Raw genomic sequence first — 14,742 nt, 5'->3', positions numbered from 1 at the left:
GTTCCATCTTCGGTTCCCCAATAAGCCAGGTCCACCTAGGAAGGGTCCAGTGGCCCCTCATAAAAGGGGAGGGGTACTGTAAAGGATCTGCCTGACACAGCTTCTGTGTCGACGCCCGTGGTTAATCAGTCTGCATCTGCTCCTAGGTCTGATAGAGTGACTCCATCTGCTACCACTCAGGCTGGTAGGCTGAGGAGTGGGAGAACCTATCACAGCCTGGCCAGACGGAGCTAGCTCCCGCCCTCTGTCTATTTATACCTTCATTTCCTGCTCTTCCTTGCCTGTGATTCTGTCTGGTTTCCTGGCTCTGCTGTTCCTGCTAGTACTATTGACCTCTGCTTCAAATTGACCCTGGCTTTACTGACTACTCTCCTGTTCTGCGTTTGGTACCTCGTACACTCCTGGTTTGACTCGGCTCGTTCACTACTCTTGTTGCTCACTGTGTTGCCGTGGGCAACTGCCCCATTTCCCGTAGCTTCTGTGTACCCTTGTCTGTTTGTCTCTCGTGCACGTATTGAGCGTAGGGACCGTCGCCCAGTTGTACGCCGTCGCCTAGGACGGGCCGTCCAAGTAGGCAGGGACTGAGTGGCGGGTAGATTAGGGCTCACATGTCTGTCTCCTTACCCCGACATTACAGATATAGTAGAAAAACATCCTGGCTTATTAGAAAACCTGCTACGATTCTCCAGACCTTTTTCCAAAAGGAAGTTAACTTTGGACATTCCCCAAAAATATACAAGATAGTCCCTTAAAATTTGTGGCATTGCCAACATGTTGCAGAATTTGTGGGGAATATAGAATGTAATTTATAGGGAACTCTGTACCACCTTGAAATTACCACTTCCTGGAGGTGGCTAGAAATCAAGGAGCTGTGGGCCATTATGTACAGTCTTCCCCTCTGAGTCTCAGATAGAGATATATTTAAATCCCTCTCACACCAATCTATAAATGGGGGAGAAATTGCATTAAGTTATATAATTTGTCATGATACAAATTTAATTCAATCTCACGCCATTGAGGAAAAACCTATGCGTTAAACGTATATGTTTTTTTAACATGGAAGTCTATTGCCAACGGATGGCCAACGAATAGCATCCGTTAGAGGCATCTGTTACGGTCATCTAGTAAAAAACGTAAATATTAAACGTATACATTTTTTTACATGGGAGACTATGGGCAAGGGATGGATCACGATTGCCTCTATTGGATGCCATTTTTTTTGTATTTCTTATTGAATAGCTGTGATGTATACTTTTTTTAACTTGGGAGTCTACGGGTGATGGATGGCTGACGGATGGCTTCCGTAGAGGGCATCCATTGGAGGTAGAACTTTTTTTTTACATGTTTGTTTTACATCTCGCGCCATACATTTTGGGATATATCTGATTTAGAGAGAAAGTTAGGGAGGATACATTTGTAACATCAACATTGGACAAGGGTAAGGTTGTGGATACTGTGTATCAAGACTTTATAAAGAAATGTATTACTGTGCCACATACAATTGGTACATAAAATGGGAATGCTGGTACTGAGGGAAAATGTATGTAATTGAGTTAACAACTGGCTCAGTGATAGAAAACAAAGAGTGGTTATTAATGGTACATCTTCAAAGTGAGTCACAGTTACCAGCGGGGCACCACAAGGGTTAGTATTAGGCCCTCTTCCTATTAATTATTTTTTTATCCCTTTAGAACGCGTCCCAATTTGGCCTTCAGAATGCAGCAATTTTTTGTTGTTTAATCGCCACATTCCAAAACCTATTACATTTTTTTATCATCCATATCTGTACGAGTGCTTATTTTTTTTGTAGGACGAGTTTTTTTTTTATGTCATAATTTTGGGGTACATATAATGTATTGCATAACTTTTACAAGTCTATTTTAATGGAGGGGTGGAAGAAAAAGCAATTCCGCCATTGCTTTTTTATTTTGCTTTTACCACGTTAACTGTGCAGTATAAATTCCATGTTAACTTTTTTTCTGTGGGTCAGCACAATTATGGCAGTACCAAATTTATTTATGTTTTACTACTTTTGCACAATAAAATCACTTTTGAAAAAAAAATCTATTGTTTTTGTGTTGCCATATTCTGAGAGCCATAGCTTTTTTAATTAGTTGGCGGAGCTGTATGAGGGCTTGTTTTTTGCAGGATGAGCTAACATTTATTGGTACAATTTGAAGTACATTTTTTCATCGCTTTTTAATCCATTTTTTGAGTCGGGATGAATAAAATAATGCAATTCCGGGATTATTTAATTTTCTTTATCAATGTCCTTTTGTGGGTCAAATAACATGATAATTTTATAGTTCATATTTACCATAATGTGCACTTTTTTCTTTTTTTTCCCATAATAAAGCATATTTTATTGGGAATAGACTTTTCTCTTTTTTTATTAATATTTTTAAACATTCTCTTTAACATTTTAAAATTTTATTTTAGTCCCACTTGGGGACTAGACTATATGATCGCTTTATCACTTATATAATACACTACAATACTTCTGGCTGGACCTAATAGATACTAAGATCAGACCTGGGTGTACTAAGATCAGGTATCCCTCTCTGGGGGAGAGAAAACTGTAGGCTGTGGGTTCACTCTGATGTCCAGGACTCAAATCTGGAGGCTCTGTAAAGCCCCTTCTATCTTGCTGAGTGGAGAATAGAAAGTACTTTATGTTATGGTCATGTCAATTTTGTGCCAGACTGCAATTGGGCTTCCTAGTCCTTCATAGAGTTGGAAACATGGAGAGGGACCTCTTGTGCTCACAATTGACCTTTGCAAGAAAGTGTTGGATGGAGCAAAGAGCCCACAGATTGCCACTCTGACAGTGAAGTTAATGCTATGGGAGAAGGCAGCACTGTCAGATATGTAAATTTAGAAAATCAGGGGTTGTGATACAAGACTGCAGTTGAAAGTAAAGTCCGAAGATGATCTATGTCAAGGTCATGGGCAAAGTCCACATAGGCAGAGCTCAATAGATGAAAAAAAATGTCAAACTCATATAACAGGAAAGCTGGAGAAAAACCATGAATATGCTCCAGCCAATGACAGAACAAAAATTATTTTTTAATAAGATTGTTTCATGAATGTTTAGGGTAATGGACTATATTATAAGAGATTTCATCTGGAAAGGGAAACTGTCACGTTTAAGTTTGGAGAAGTTGCAGTTAAATAGGAATAAAGGGGGGGTGGAGGTGCCACATTTCAAATTATATTTTTTTTTGCGGCACAGTTGTGTCTTCTGATAGAGGAGGGAGGATGGTTAGTAAGACACATTAAGGGTCCACGAGTGAATTTATACATAATAGATATGACAATTTTATGTGTTTGGATGCTGGGCTATTTAAAGAAAGTAGGCTTGCGACCCTAAAAATGGTGCAGAAAATATGGGAAAAAGTAAAAACAATTTTTGGGATATGCGGTTATATGAAATTTACGCCAATTTGAGGAAATAACCGTTTTGGTTGTGGGAAACTAGTAAATAGTCTATTGGCTAAAGAGGCGGACATTCTGTATATTTATCAATTAATTAAACAGGAGAATATTAAGAGTTTTTTGGAGTTAAAGCTGGATTATGGTCTAAATATGTCACTTTTTTATGCACAATTGTATTATGCGTTAAGAAGTTGTAAGTTAGGGAGGGGTTTGAGAGCTGCACGTACTAGTATGCAGATCTGAATTTTTTACAAGTTACTGGTACTAGGAAAAAAGCAATCTCGAAAGGTTATACCTGTCTAAAGAAAGCTGCTGGGAGTTGAAGTTTAGTGTGATCGTATGCCGAGTGGCGAGAGGCCTTAGGGCGACCTGTCGCAGCCCAAGTGGATGGAAGCTCTTAATATGGTGGTGGAGATGACTAGGAATATGTCTATGGAATGTCTCAGTTATTTGTGATACATATGGCATACTGGTCTCCTAAAAATATGTTTGGGTTTGGGATTAGAGTTGACTCTTGCTGCCAGATGTAGGGAGCCCGATGCTGATTTGGTGCATATGATTTGGAGATGTCCAAGGCTACATCGGTACTGGCAATTTATAGTGGGGATATTGAACAAGTAGCTTCATATTGAGATTCCTTTTGAAGTAGTTAATATAGTATTGGGTAGTAAAATGGGTATAAGGGGGGGTAGATTAAATAGACTGATGGGTTTAAAGGGGTTATAAATTACAAGGAGATTAATTGCTCAAGAGTGGAAGAATGAGGAGCCTCCAAGTGTTAAATGCTGGGTGACTAGGATGAACTGGCTGTTTGTTGTAGAAAAATATGATATGTACCAAAGAGGTGAGGGGTCTCAACTCAGATTTGGCAGGATTGGGAGGATAATATAGGAACTGGGGCAGGGTGAAATTCCCCCTGTAAGAAGGCGCCTCTACAAGGTTAAACACTCCCCTTTGGGGGTGTTCTTTTTTTTTTGTCCATCCCGGGTTAGGTAGGGGGTGGTTCTGGGGTTATTTGTTTGTTGTACTTGTATTTGTGTATTGTTATGTTTATAATAAAAAAGTATTAAAAAAAAAAAAGATTGTTTCATGAAGCAACCACAGACCATATGTCCTATTACGGCATACTGTATGGACATCATAGAGCAGCTCTCAATCTGGTGGACACGTTCCATCCATGTACTACATGGATAGCCATTTATATGAATAGATGACATGTAATACTGCATTTGTAATGTCTGGCTGGCCGAGGATTTTCCCATGAAAATCACCTGTTGTCTGTGATGAGACAACCCTTTTAACTATTCTACCATGAGCAAGAATGTCCCAATTTTTTGAATATGTTACACCTTTAAAGAGTTTGAATTCATGTAGAGTAGTACTCTTGGATGGGTCTCTGTAGCAATGTACCCAATAATATGCTGCAGTCCTGCTTTCGCTGTATGATATAATAGATGATCCAGTGATCTTACATTCTCCAGTCTTCAAAATTGTCTGAAAGATGATGGGAAATGAATTGACCAGCCAGTAAGACTCATTATTTTATACTTATTTTATACTTCCTCTTCTATCATGGATATCTGCATTCATGTCACATTAGTGCAGAAAAGGGAAATAGAGTCACTATCATATAATAACTGCTCTATTTTGGGGACCAGGCATTGGAGCTCAAACACCGCCTTCACCCTACATAGGGAGATCTGTTTTCCAGTGCTGAACGAATTTTAGTACAAAGAAGAATAAAAGCATCTTAACCCTGTTAGTTTTTAGCATGATTTAAGAAATATTATTTTCCACATGATAATGAGCTAGTGTTTGTACTGTACTTAGTAAGAGGATTACTCTTTGTATTTTCAATATCTATTTGGATTGCCAGAGCTCAAATCAAAATGATGCTTCATTCTCCAAAATGTGTGTGTATAAAACAAATATAAACTGTGCATGAGAATAATTATACTTATGCGTTCTGGCTGTCTAATCCATTGATCTTTTAGGGGTGCAATATCTATAAGCTAAATGGATGTACATTTAAGATGAAATTGTATATTTTGCAGAATTATGCGTAAATCTCATGTCATATTAACACATTCAATTAAAAAAGCATATGCTTCTAGTTGCAAAATGCCACCTTCAGAATTGCTTCTAGTAGGCATCAATTGTAGTTTATGGGTCAATGCAATTTAAAAGGCTTAGTAAGGTATAAATACATGTTATGAGCAACTAGGAAATGCCAGATTATCATCATTTTGGAGCTTAATGAACAGGAGAGAAGTTCAGTTCATTATGACATATGCGGTTTAAATGTCTAATTAGTGATTGCAAAAGACCAAAATGTCAAACAAGCTCATAAGTTTTGTACATAATTAGAAAGAGAACTTTTTATAAGGAAAGTGTTCATTAATGTCAGCTTTTCCAAAGAATATATGTTGAGATAATTTATGATTCAAGTAATGCCTAATTAATTTCTTAGGTCTAATATATATTTTTATTTCTGTATACACCGTACCAACTGTAGTCATCAATAAGCAAATTTTGGGTTTCACCAAAATTGTAAAATTTTGCAAATCTGACTTTTCTCTAAGGTCCGGGACAAAAACAAAATTTTTTATTTTAATAACTTTTGTAGATTATGACATGTTCAGCCTGAACCATCAACAGCCTATTTGACTTGAAGTAAATCTGTAACCATGTTTTGGACCACTAAATCACTAGCACATTGTTATGCAGCAGGAGTTTAGCATTCCAAACATGACCATGTTCGGTAGTAGAAAGAATTTATAAATGACACGAGAGGAGACCAGGAGATTAGCCCAGCGGCATTTGCATTGATCAAATGAAGTCAAGGATAGTACATCTTGTTTCACTGCACTTGCGTAGTAAAGCAAGGTGTTATTTCCTCAGGATTATCTGCCCAATGGCATGTTTGGAATGCACAAAATGATCTGCTGATGGTTTAGTCACCCAAAATCTAGTGACAGGTTCCCCCCTTTAATCTCTCACCTCTTTAATCCACAATGTGAACTATCTCCAGCAACTACAAAGAGCAACAGCTGCAACACTCATCTCTTATGGAAGGAGCAGGCTTGTCCACCCTTTACAAGGTCAGACCATTAATTACAATGGGCACCATGTAATATTCAATTTCCTATGTGGTGATACTGTAGGGGAATTCCAACACTTGATCCCAAGGTTCCCTGCAGATTACAGGTGGTCGCTGGGGGTCCCAGCAGTGGTATACACTGTGATCAGCTTGTTTTTTTTTAGGAAACCGTCTAACAAACAGGGATTTTCCAAAGTCGACAACCCTTTTAAGTTTGTAAGTAAAAATTGTGTTTATTCCTCCAAAAGAAAAAGGAAAGAGAAACTAGTGAAGAACAAGTTTTTTTGAGGGACTGTTTGCATTTGAGTATCATGGAGGCAGATTAACCAATGGTGAAAAATGTATTTGTTATGTTCAATAATTCATGACAGTTTGTGACTACTGTTAAGTTATTTTATGGAAATTTAATGAATGACTGGTACTTTGTGTTATGTTGTGACTAATGAAAACAAATGATTTCAGACTTGTACAACAATAAAGATATTCACCCTATTTTTCAGACTGGCATAATTGTATATGTAGTTTAATTGATGTATTTTGTACCTGGAAACAATTAAGTACTAAAAAATATATCCAAAGAAGATCCCAATTTTCAAGCAAATACTAAACCCGTGTCGTTCTTGTATTGATTGTAAAAAGAGAAGAAAAAGAGAAAAAATAAGTCCTGGGACATACCCAGCACACAATGGGGTAACAAGAAGAAATCATATACAAGTTTTTTTTAAATGAGAAAAAGAAAATAAAATTTCACAAAGAGGCTAATGCCTTTCTTTAATTTTACAATTATACCAGTCTGAAAAATAGGGTGAATATCTTTATTGTTGTACAAGTCTTAAATCATTTGTTTTCATTAGTCACAACATAATGCAAAGTATGACTTTAATACATTGTAAAATATGACTACTAAAATTATTAGATTCTGCAAAAACAAACCAAAATGTGTAAAATACATCTCCAGCAAATGTAAGTGTTAAAGCTACGGGTAGAGATGAGCGAACCGGGACAACCGAACCCGGTTTCGGTCCGAACTTCCGGAAAAGTTCGGTTCGCAGCGAATCCGAACTTCACCGGGTTCGGCCGAACCCGTTTTGACCGAACCCGGTCAAAAACATTATACAAATCGGCAGCCACTTATCTCTATCAATCACTGATAGAGAAAAGAGGCTGCTGATTAAAAATAAAATAAAAAGCATTTCATACGTACCCGGTCGTTGTCTGTGTGACGAGTCCCTCTTCTTCCTCCAGTCCAACCTTTTCTGACGCGGCAGCCTGTGATTGGCTGCAGAGGCCTCTGCAGCCTGTGATTGGCTGCAGAGGCCGCGGCAGCCTGTGATTGGCTGCAGCGCTCACATGGGCTGCATCGTCATCAAGGAATGTCGGGCCGGATGTCGAGAGGGACGCGTCACCAAGGCAACGGCCAGGAGACCGGACTGGAGGAAGCAGGGAGTTCCCGGTAAGTATGAACGTCTTTTTTTTTTACAGGTACTGTGATCGGTAGTCACTGTCCAGGGTACTGAAACAGTTACTGCCGATCAGTTAACTCTTTCAGCACCCTGGACAGTGACTATTTAGGGTATGTGCACACACACTAATTACGTCCGTAATTGACGGACGTATTTCGGCCGCAAGTATCGGACCGAACACAGTGCAGGGAGCCGGGCTCCTAGCATCATAGTTATGTACGATGCTAGGAGTCCCTGCCTCTCTGCAGGACAACTGTCCCGTACTGTAATCATGTTTTCAGTACGGGACAGTAGTTCCACGGAGAGGCAGGGACTCCTAGCATCGTACATAAATATGATGCTAGGAGCCCGGCTCCCTGCACTATGTTCGGTCCGGTACTTGCGTCCGAAATACGTCCGTCAATTACGGACGTAATTAGTGTGTGTGCACATACCCTTACTGACGTCGCCTAGCAACGCTGCCGTAATGACGGGTGCACACATGTAGCCACCCGTCATTACGGGGCCTCATGCACACGAGTCGATCATAAAAACACCAGTTATCACGGGTCGTAATTACGACCCGAAATAGCGGGCCCATAGACTTCTGTTAGCCACGGGTACCTTCCCGTTTTCTCACGGGAAGGTGCCCGTGCCGTTAAAAAGATAGAACATGTTCTATTTTTTTATTTTACGGGCCGTGCTCGTAATTACGACTCGTAATTACGAGCACGGCCGGCCACGGGCAGCCGGCCGCTTTTGCGAACCGTGCTGTCATTATAATTATAGCAGCACGGCCCGTAAAATAGAAAAATAGAACATGTTCTATTTTTTTAACGGCACGGGCACCTTCCCGTGAGAAAACGGAAAGGTACCCATGGGTAACAGAAGTCTATGAGCCCGTTATTGCGGCTCGTAATTACGACCCGCAATAACGGGTGTTTTTACGGTCGTGTGCATAATGGGAGCACGGCTCGGAAAAACGAACGGCTGCCCGTGCTCATCTCCTGAAATACTCTGTGCTGCCTTAAACTCTGTGGACAGGTCAGGATCCTGTTTCTTTTAAATGCTGCTAGGGAACCCGCTCGATCCACTATATAAGGCTACGCTACAGTGCAGCATTTAAAAGAAACAGGATCCTGACCTGTCCACAGAGTTTAAGGCAGCACAGAGTATTTCAGGAGATGAGCGTGCAGATTCAGTGCTGCTGTGAACTCTGCTCTTACCATTACGTAGCTTTCAGTCTGTTACCTCTCCTCCACTCCTGTCCTCAAGAACACCTTCACATGATTGGCAAGTCACCACGTAATGGTAAGAGCAGAGTTCACAGCAGCACAGAGTATTTCAGGAGATGAGCGTGCGGATCTTGTGCGGGGTGGTGACTTGCCAATCATGTGAAGGTGTTCTTGAGGACAGGAGTGGAGGAGAGGTAACAGACTGAGAGCTACGTAATGGTAAGAGCAGAGTTCACAGCAGCACAGAATATTTCAGGAGAGGAGCGTGCAGATTCTGTGCTGCTGTAAACTCTGCTCTTACCATTACGTAGCTCAGTCTGTTACCTCTCCTCCACTCCTGTCCTCAATAACACCTTCACATGATTGGCAAGTCACCACCCCGCACAAGATCCGCACGCTCATCTCCTGAAATACTCTGTGCTGCTGTGAACTCTGCTCTTACCATTACGTGGTGACTTGCCAATCATGTGAAGGTGTTCTGGAGGACAGGAGTGGAGGAGAGGTAACAGACTGAGAGCTACGTAATGGTAAGAGCAGAGTTCACAGCAGCACTGAATCTGCACGCTCATCTCCTGAAATACTCTGTGCTGCCTTAAACTCTATGGACAGGTCAGGATCCTGTTTCTTTTAAATGCTGCACTGTAGCGCAGTCTTATATAGTGGATCGAGCGGGTTCCCCAGCAGCATTTAAAAGAAACCGTGTTTGTGTATGTGTGTGTTTGTGTATATATGTGTGTTTGGGTATGTGTCTTTGTCTGTTTTTGTTTTTATATGTGTGTTTGTGTATATGTGTGTGTGTGTGTGTGTGTGTTTGTGTATATATGGGTGTGTTTGTGTATATGTGTTTGTGTATATATGGGTGTATTTGTGTATATGTTTGTGTTTAGATGTTTGTGTGTGTTTTTGTATATGTGTGTGTTTGTGTATATGTGTGTATATGGGTGTGTGTTTATGTGTGTGTGTTTGTGTGTGTATATATGGGTGTTTGTGTATATGTGTTTGTGTATATGTGTGTGTTTGGGTATGTGTGTTTTTGTTTGTATATGTGTTTGTGTATATGTGTTCGTGTATGTGTGTGTGTGTGTGTGTTTGGATATGTGTGTTTTTGTTTGTATATGTGTGAGTTTGTGTATATGTGCGTGTGTTTGTCTGTTTATGTGTGTGTGTATATCTTGTTGTGTTTGTGTATATATGTGTGTGTTTGTGTATGGTTGTTTGTTTGTGTGTGCGTGTATATATGTGTGTAGGTGAGTAGAAGTATTGGTATTGTTCACAATGATAACTGTTTTTTTTAATGTTGTTGCAGATTTTGATGTACCGATTGGACTACATCTTCGATTCGTTGGACTACTGCGTAGATCTACGTTTTTTTCAAATTTTAATAAAATGGTTAACGAGGGTTTTGTTGGGGATTTCTTATTTCAATAAAAAAGAATTGTCTTTGTGTTTTTTTTTAAACTTTATTAGTGCCTAGATAATGGCAGTTGGCTGATTGACAGCATCCATTATTAAGGCGGTACTTAGTGTTAGCCGGTGCAGAGGCTAGCACTAACCACCCATTATTACCCCGGTACCCACCACCACCAGGGGTGCCGGGAAGAGCTTGGTACGATCCAGTACCCGACCATCTGTTGTGATGGTCGGGTACTGGGGCGGCCGTAGGCTGGTATTATGAGGCTGGGAAGTGCCAAAATCAGTGGACCTTCCCACCCTTGTAATGCTAGGCTGCTGCTGCTGCTGTGTTGTATCGGGCTGGTTATAAAAATGGGGGGGACCCCCACGTCGTTTTTTTTTTTAATTTAACAAATTTAGCAATAGACGGGTCCCCCACATTTTTAGTAACCAGCCATATACAAGGCCGCAGCAGTCTGGCATTACATGGGTGGGAAGGGCCACTGGTTTTGTCCATTCCCAGGCTAATAACACTGTGTTGTATGTGGCTGGTTATGATAAATTGGGTGGAACCCCATGTCTTTTTAAAAAAAAATAAAAAATAATTTAAAAAAATGACGTGGGGTCCCCCCCACTTTTATAACCAGCCAGATACAACACAGCAGCAGCAGCCTAGCATTACAAGGGTGGGAAGGTCCACTGTTTTTGGCCCTTCCCAGCCTCATAATACCAGCCTGCGGCCGCCCCAGAGCCCGACCATCACAACAGATGGTCGGGTACTGGATCGTACCTGGCTCTTCCCGGCACCCCTGGTGGTGGTGGGTACCGGGGTAATAATGGTGGTTAGTGTTAGCCTCTGCACCGGCTAACACTAAGCCTCGCCTTAGTAATGGATGTTGCCACTCAGACAGCGGCCATTACTAAAGTGGTAGTAATAAAATTTAAAAAGAAAAAGACAAAGATATAGATAAAATATTTTATTGAAATAAAGCACCCCCAACACAACCCTCATTAACCATTTTATTGTAGAAAAAAAAACGTCATCTAAGTAGTCCTCGAAACCGACGTAGTCCAAACACCAAACCTGTAAAAAAAAAAAAAATGAAATAAAACATGTCGTAGGCTTAGATTCAGTTTAATGTGTGATACTGACTGTTATACCATGTATAGAAGCCTGCCGTGAAGTTGACTTAGATACAGGGCGCCAGCAGACAGTATCATACATGGCCATACAGACATATATACAAACAAACATTCATGCAAACATACATACATACATATATACAAACAAACATACATACAAGCATGCACATATATACATGCAAATATACATACATGCAAACATAAACACATATATACATGCAAACTATCATACATACATACATACATGCATACACACACACATGAAAACATACATACATACAAACAAACATGCAAAGATACATACATATATACAAGCATGCACATATATATAAACATACATGCAAACATACATGCAAAAATAAAAACATGCAAACATACATACATGCACATATATACATACATACATACATGACAACATACATACAAACATACATGACAACATACATACATGCAAACATACAAACATGCAAACATATATACACATGCAAACATACACACATGCAAACATACACACATGCAAACATATATACATGCAAATATACATACAAACATGCAGATGTATACATACATGCCAACATACATGCAAACATACATGCACCTATATACATACATACATGACAACATACATACATGCAAATATATACATGCAAATATACATACACACATGCACATATATACATACATGCCAACATACATGCACATATATACATACATGACAACATACATACATACATACATACATCACAACATACATACATACATAAGTGCAAACATACATATATATACACACATGCAAATATACATACAAACATGCATACATGCATACATGCATACATGCATACATACATACATACATGCAAACATACATTCATGCAAACACACATACATGCAAACATACATACATACATTCATGCAAACATACATACATACAAATATACATACACACATGCACATATATACATACATACATGACAACATACATACATACATGACAACATACATGCACAAATACATACATGCAAACATACACACATGCAAACATACATACAAACATGCAAATATATACATGCAAATATACATACAAACATGCACATATATACATACATGCCAACATACATGCAAACATACATGCGCATATATACATACATACATACATACATGACAACATACATACATGCCAACATACATACATACATACATAACTACATACATGCCAACATACATACATGCCAAAAAAAAAAAAAAATACGTTCATACTTACTTTCCTCCTGTCCGGCCTCCAGCGATGACGTTTCATCCATGTCGCCGCTGCAGCCTGTGATTGGCTGCAGAGGCGGTCACGTGGGATGAAGCGTCATCCTGACGTGCGTGACCGCCACTACATCCTGTGATTGGCTGCAGCGGCGAAAGGGATGAAACGTCATCGCTGGAGGCCGGACAGGAGGAAAGTAAGTACGAACGTATAATTTTTATTTTTTTATTACATTTAAATTGTATTTTCCGCGCGCCGAGCATGTACTGTCAAGGTTGCTGAAAGAGTTAGTGCAGCCCATTAACTCTATCAGCACTGCGGACAGTAGCATGCTCGGCGCACGGAAGTGACAGGTTCGGTCCGAACTAGTTCGGTCCGAACTGAACTTTTTTGTGAAATTCGGCGAACTAGCCGAACCGAACTTTTGATAAGTTCGCTCATCTCTAGCCACGGGCTTAAAAAGCAAAGTATACTTCACTTTTTACCACCAGATATATAATCTCTCACTCTCTTGTGATCTCCCCATCTAAAAAGAAAACCACAAAAGACTAAATGGCTTTGTAGAAAAAGTTGGTGTATGGCTGGATTCACACATTAAGTTCTGATGCAGTTTTTAGTGCAATTTTTGAGACAGTTTTTTTATGCGGTTTCTTAAGCCAAAGTCGGGAGTGGATACAACCGAAAGGAGATGTAACAGTCTTTGCTCTGAATTTGGCTAAAAAAAACTGCATCAAAAACTACACCCAAAACTACAATAAAACTGGATGTGTGAAACGATTAATATGTTTTGATTATTTAAACAATTTAAGTAACTTCTCTATTTAACTATGCATGTTGGTTTCTAGTTTTAGGGGGCCCAAAAGCCGCTCTGCTGCATAAGAAGACACCATTATCATATACGGTAGTTGGGGGACCTGTTGTAGATTTTGCACTGGGGACCAGGAGCTTCAAGTTGCACCTCTGAGACCTTACACTAAGAAGAGAAGCTTTGGGGCACAATTGAGTAATTAATACAATTTGGAACATAAAATCCTTCCACTTATTTATCGAAGGGGGATATTTGGATAACCAGCCCCTCGCGATTAATTGACTGGCAAGATATAGAGCCATATGTATGGGTAACGAATGTATAGCGGGAGCATTGAATATAGCTGAAAGCCCAATATTTAAAATGGGGCAGCAGATTTACTAGAATCAAACAAGAGGTGCCAAAATGATCATAGTGGCTCGTGCTGGATAATAAATTTGGCACATCTTTAGACACTTCTGTCTAACTTTATACTACCTCTTGATTGACTTACTTTATACTACTTTTTTGTGCCAAAATGTTGGTGCAATTTGGTGCATCTTAAGCCACGCCCCATTTTCCTTTAAGCCATGCACCTTTGTAGGAGAACTCACAAACATCTGTTCTTTTTGGCACATTTCATTGATGAATTTGTGTAAAATTATTTGCACCAAAGAGAAGATTTAGGCCAGAAATCTGGCGCAACACCAATCATAAATATACCTCAATGTATATTCAGGAAAGAAAGTAAGATTAAATGTTAAATCAATATTGTTAATAACTTCCATTTATTTAAACTTTAGCAGTAACTTGAAGTAAGGGGAACCTGTCACCAGCATTTTACCTATTGAACTCTACTCACCACTCCCTGGCCACGGCTGTCAAAAGTTCATTTCCGCTATCCCCTCTCCTAAACTCCTCCTCCGTCTGTAAATATTGGTCTGCAAACATTGTGT

The sequence above is a fragment of the Rhinoderma darwinii genome, chromosome 5, assembly GCF_050947455.1.
Source record: "Rhinoderma darwinii isolate aRhiDar2 chromosome 5, aRhiDar2.hap1, whole genome shotgun sequence".
In the NCBI taxonomy this organism is placed as follows: domain Eukaryota; kingdom Metazoa; phylum Chordata; class Amphibia; order Anura; family Rhinodermatidae; genus Rhinoderma; species Rhinoderma darwinii.
The sequence above is the reverse complement of the archived record's forward strand: the minus strand, read 5'-3'. Positions refer to the sequence as shown.